Genomic DNA, 5,727 nt, shown 5'->3' on the forward strand with positions numbered 1-5,727 from the left:
AGGAATCACATCACGTTTGAACATATTTGATCAGACGTTGGTCTTCAATCATGTGTCATTGGTGTCATTGTACTTTCTTGCACATTGCATCCACTCATGAGGCTTTCCTCCTCTTGATCCTTGGTAACACTCTAGATTGATTTTAATGTTTTCGGTTAATTAATAACCAAAATACACAAAAAATGACTTATCGGGGGGGGGGGGGGTTAGATGATTATTTCACCAGCTTCAGCAGAACTCTGGGTGACCGGGTGTTCGTCACCTTATCCAGCCTTTCAAGTGATGTTCTCATGAGGTGGCTGAACTTGCAATGCCAGCCTCAAAAATCTTCTAATCAAAACAGTTGCTCTTCAGGTCAGGGATCAGCAGGTTGAGTCAAGCTAAAAGTCTTCCTGTGTTCATCACAGAGCTGCAGATCAGTGTCAAACTTGGTCAGCCATGTTGCACAACGTTAGCATAGCAGGAATAGTTCCAGTCAATAATTACTGCAATCAGTTGGTGCCACCGCATTGATGCATCTTAATTAGGAGCCCCTGCTCTTTCAACTTGTGGAGGAGGTCTGGAGAGTGGGGCAATGCTTCAACAACTGTTGCGATGTGTTGTAGCTGGTTTGCTGAGGACAGCTGGGTGTCCACAAGGGTCTTGGGTGAAGGCGATGATGTTGTTCAAGGAGAAAGAGATGGATGCTTGCAGGGTGCCGGGGCTGCTGGGTCCATGTTGGACAACTCGTTCTGTTATAGTTTAGGAACAGGTGCATCCAAATGCAGCATGCTGAGCTGGAGAAGCTTGAGAGGTTTCCTGAAAATGAGGGAGAGTTGTGGGGACTGGGTGGCACTGAGTGCTGAGGGGTATGGGGTGGGTTAGTGGGGAGTTGGTGAACTTGTGGCTCAGCTGGTGGGAGTGGATTTGATAAAGTGAGGAATGGAGAAGCAGACTGATTTAAGCTGCTGGTTTTCAGAGGACTAAAGCAGAAGAACAGATTTCAAAAATCACAAAAATACCTTCGCAACAAGAAATTCAAAACAGAGAAGCAGGCCTGAGCTTCCCTCTCCCAAGCTGTAATGACGGAGCAGCGACCACAAGGAGAGCTGAGAGACCAGAGGACCATGTCTGTGGTTTGGATGATGGGTAAGTCACGTGATTTCTAAATCTCATCCTTTATTCATGAAATCTGTGACAGTTTACAATCTGTGAATTTAACCTTTGTCAAAACACTGTCTAACATCCTAAAGCATAAAAACCTTTGTGATTTTTTTAAATGTGATTTTACTAAGGCATCTTTATGTGCAAATCAAAAATACGCAAAAAACAGCCTGATGGAGTCCGGACTTCTGTGAGGTGGCGTGAGCCTGGCTATCAGGAATATGGCTGAGACAGAGAGGAGCTTTGTTTATCTCCTTTCCGGGAAACAGAATGTGCACTGAGCTTTGGAAGACAAGAATGTAACCTTGGCTGCTTTGCAAGACTTATCAGATACTGCTGCTACTCCAGCTACTTCCTGTCTTTGATACAGTTTGTGTTCCTTTACTTTCTGTCTGCAAAGTAATTAATCACTGACAGGCTGGTGTTAGAAGACCCAATTGCAAAACAAGTTGAAGTACCAAGTCCACAAAAAAAACTCTTTAAACCAGGAGGTAGCAAATAGTCAAAATACAAAAGACAAGGCAGACAAGGAACAGGCAAAAATCCAAAGTAGGAAAAATTCCAAAACGGGTCTGGCACAGGAGGCGGTGAATGAACACGAGAGAGCTTGGACACCGGGGTAACTAAGAGAATCTGGCAGAGAGCACAGTGAGACTTGGCTTAAATACACAGGGGAAGAGACATGGGTGAAGCATATGAGGGCCGAGATGGCAATCACAGAGGAGGGAAAAAGGAAGCAAAGCTCACAGCAACATCTCAGTATACAGAATACAGGAAATGCATATAAAATAAAATGCAGACCCTGACACTTGAAAATTGTATGCATCTCAGGAAGAAAATCACTGCATCACTGTCAGGTACAGCGCCCACCCGAGACCGTCCAGCGCAGACTGAGAGCAGGTGAGACAATCGGTGGTTCCTCCATCCCATCCCCCCATGCTGTCAAGAGGCTCAGCTCTCTCCCTGCTCTGTCCCATCTCCTCCTTCTGCCCCCCGCACACGCTGGACTCTGGCCCCCTTCAACAACTGACCCCTGTCAATCCGCAGAGCTCAGTGTCTGCACCAGCCACCTCCTGCAGCATTGGACTGGTCCCTTTGAACCACATGCCAATTAACCTGTAGATGCCTTAAGTTCCTGTTATTATATTTATTGACTTGATTTTCTCATTTTAACTTATTTTGCATGCCCTTAGTTTTCATGATTCAATGTTTATATTTTGAAATGCTGATATCCTTTTTTGCACCGTGGGTCATAAAGCAATGCAATTTCAATCCCCTGTATGTTTCATTTATGACAGAATTGACAGTGAAGCAGACTTTGACTTTGATGTGGGAGCACAAGGTCAGTCAGTCACTGATGCTGCACTGCTATTTCATATTTTGCAGATGAGCAGCAGCATCTTAAAGTCTGCCTGACGCTGAACATGGAGGCCGACACAGGAGTAATATAACCAAAGTGAGTATGAGCTGCTGCTTTCTGAAGCATCTACAGACCTGGAAGGCTCTTCTTGGCCAGACCTGACAGAAGAAAGAGCTCTGACATTCTTCTTTGAGGTGGGAGGCTTGTTTGGAAGCCAATCCGATTTGAAGGAAGAGTTATGTATGACCAGGTATTAGGGCCAGGTTGAAAAAAGGGAGGTACAAGTTTTAAATTCAGAATTTTGGTGTTTATTTTTATCTAGCAAATTTGTGGGATAATAACAAGCACATTTACCAGAAAGAAAATGTGGAATGTTGGAAGGCTCTCCTGTTTGGTTTGAAGAGACGTTCACTGGTCTTTGAGAGGAGACTGAAAAGCCGACTGGTGTTGCGTTTACAGACCACATTTCGTGGTTTGCTGTGGGAAAAAAACCAAATAGAAACGAGGGCACTGAAATATGGACAGTACATTCATTTGAGTTGTAAACTGATGAGAAGAAAAAGTGTCCCTCTGATTTTGAGCCGAGACAAAAATCATAACTTTAATGTTTGTTTGTTGGTTTGTGCGACCAACCAGAGTCTCACCACTAAGAGACAGGGTTGGAGGTTGATAACTGTGTCAAAGTTACTTTGTGAGCCGTTTGACTGGGCAGTTGGAAATGTCTGCAGTGGAGGAAAAAGAAATATGAAGTATTTGTTTTTGATATTTGAAGTTTATCAGAATTTGAGTTGTAAATATTTCTGATGGAATTAATCTGATGTGACTAACTGCTGCATCAATGTCTTTGTGCACAGAAGTCAGCAGGGTTTTTTGAGGTGAAAGTGACAGAAGACTCCTCCGTGAATCCCAGGTAGTCATCAAGTCAAGTCAAGTCAGGTTTATTTGTTTGTCACCAAACCCCAACCAAAGTTCTGTCCTGACTCTGTCCAAGTAGAGCAGGTCCAGCACCTCCCTCCTTCAATGAACCTCCACCCAACAATTCTCCATCAGCAGCACATCCTGCAACAGCAGCCAGGAGAACCTTCCTTTACCAGCAGGAAGGTGGAGCAGATCCAGGATCAGTGGGGACGGAGAGAGAGCAGGAGAGCAGGACAGAGACAAAGACAGAGAATGAAGGAAGACAGAGAGACAGAAGGAAAGAGAGGGACAGAGATAAAGAGGGAGAGAAAGGAGGAGAGACTGATGGACAGACGGGGACGTGAGCAGGTGGAGCTACGGGTGGCAGCTGGAGCCTCCTCCAGCAGCACCAGGATCTGGGATGAGGGGAGGAGAAGAGGAGTGTGTACAAGGACAGAGTGTGTGCAAGGAGTTAGTACAAGGAGTGTGTATGAGGAACGAGTGTGTACTAGGAGTCTGTATGAGGAGTGGATGTGAGGACAGTGTGTACAAGGAGGGTTTACAAGGACTGTGTATATGGAGTGTGTATGAGGACAGAGTGTGTACAAGGCTTGTGTATAAGGAGTATGTACGAGCACAGAGTGTGTAAAATGAGTGTATATGAGGACAGTGTGTACAAGTAGTGTATGTAAGGAGTGTGTTTGAAGACAGACTGTGGACAAGGACAGTTTTTACAAGCACGATGTACAAGGAGTGTGTATAACTAAGGAGTGTGTACAAAGAGTGTGTATAAGGAGTGTGTACAAAGAGTGTGTATAAGGAGTGTGTACAAAGAGTGTGTATAAGGAGTGTGTATGAGGACAGTGTACAAGGAGTGTGTATGAGGACAGTGTATGAGGAGTGTATGAGGACAGAGTGTGTATGAGGAGTGTATGAGGACAGAGTGTGTATGAGGAGTGTGTATGAGGACAGAGTGTGGACTAGGAGTGTGTAAGAGGACTGTGTATGAGGACAGTGTACAAGGAGTGTGTAAGAGGACTGTGTATGAGGACAGTGTACAAGGAGTGTGTAAGAGGACTGTGTATGAGGACAGTGTACAAGGAGTGTGTAAGAGGACTGTGTATGAGGACAGTGTACAAGGAGTGTGTATGAGGACAGAGTGTGGACTTGGATTGTGTAAGAGGACTGTGTATGAGGACAGTTTACAAGGAGTGTGTATGAGGACAGAGTGTGGACTAGGAGTGGGTATGAGGAGTGTGTATGAGGACAGTGTGTACGAGGAGTGTGTATGAGGGCAGAGAGTGGACTATGAGTGTGTATAAGGAGTTTGTATGAGAACAGAGTGGAGTAGGAGTGTGTATGAGGACAGAGATATGACTCGGAGTGTGTATGAGGAGTGTGTAGGAGGACAGAGAGTGGCTTAGGAGTGTGTAGGAGGACAGAGAGTGGCCTAGGAGTGTGTATGAGGACAGAGAGTGGCCTAGGAGTGTGTATGAGTTTCTTCATGGAGAGTGCAGGACTGAAACACTCAGTTCCAGTGTGGTTCACTATAGCAAACATAAATCTGCTGTCTGTTTTTCTTTTCTCTTGGTGTTTGTGCAAGTGAATGTATTTGTGTGTGGCCGTGCACGCATATGTGTGTGTGTGTGTGTACATGCAGCTGAAACATGTCACACACCCTGCTAAACCACACACCAAGTCTGTCAGCTAATTCTAAACACTTTCACAGTTCACAGGGAAATTGTATTGGACCCCCCCCCCCCCCCCCCCCCCAGGTATCTTGTGCTCAGCTCCTGTACTTGTCAGTGCTTCGAACACACAAGACCTGGTTTAAGCCACTTCTGAGGACCCTGTGTGTTTTCACCTCCCTGATGATAAGAAGCAGCTCCATCCTGCTGATTCGCACACACGCCTGCAGCGAAACACTTTATCTTCCAATCAGCCTCAAGCTTGCAGCATTTAAAAAAACCACAGTAACTAAACTTGTGTGTGTGTGTGGGGGGGGGGGGGACTTGGATGTGGAATTAGCTTATCACATGAGAAGGAAGTCAGGAATTGTAAGCTCGTGTGTGTGGTGTTGTTTGTCCAACTGTGGAGTCTGAAAACCTCAAAACGTGTCAAGTTAGGTGGGTAGAGTTCTCAGTAGTGAGGGGGTCGTATTTGGGTGGGGAGGTGGAGGTTTAGGTGGGGGTGGGGTTTCAGGTCATGTATCGTGAAGTGTCTTGCTGAAAGTATCAAAAGAAACTGAAAATTGAGGGAAAAGTTTTGGAATGAGCTCATTGCTTTGCAGACTCGATTTACAAAAGTTTATTTATGCCAGACTAACA

General features: G+C 45.3%; 1 long non-coding RNA gene across 1 annotated transcript; it reads left to right on the forward strand.

The window, feature by feature from the left end:
* The first annotated feature begins 1,062 nt into the window (after window positions 1–1,062).
* Window positions 1,063–3,420, forward strand: LOC147245623 (uncharacterized). Its single transcript, XR_015110220.1, has 4 exons — window positions 1,063–1,128; window positions 1,975–2,043; window positions 2,530–2,599; window positions 3,358–3,420. It is a non-coding gene; the product is annotated as an uncharacterized LOC147245623 (long non-coding RNA).
* Window positions 3,421–5,727: the final 2,307 nt, after the last annotated feature.

Source organism: Aulostomus chinensis, chromosome 18, assembly GCF_037954235.1.
Source record: "Aulostomus chinensis isolate RoL2024-O1b breed Wild chromosome 18, RoL_Achi_v1.0, whole genome shotgun sequence".
Classification (NCBI taxonomy): domain Eukaryota; kingdom Metazoa; phylum Chordata; class Actinopteri; order Syngnathiformes; family Aulostomidae; genus Aulostomus; species Aulostomus chinensis.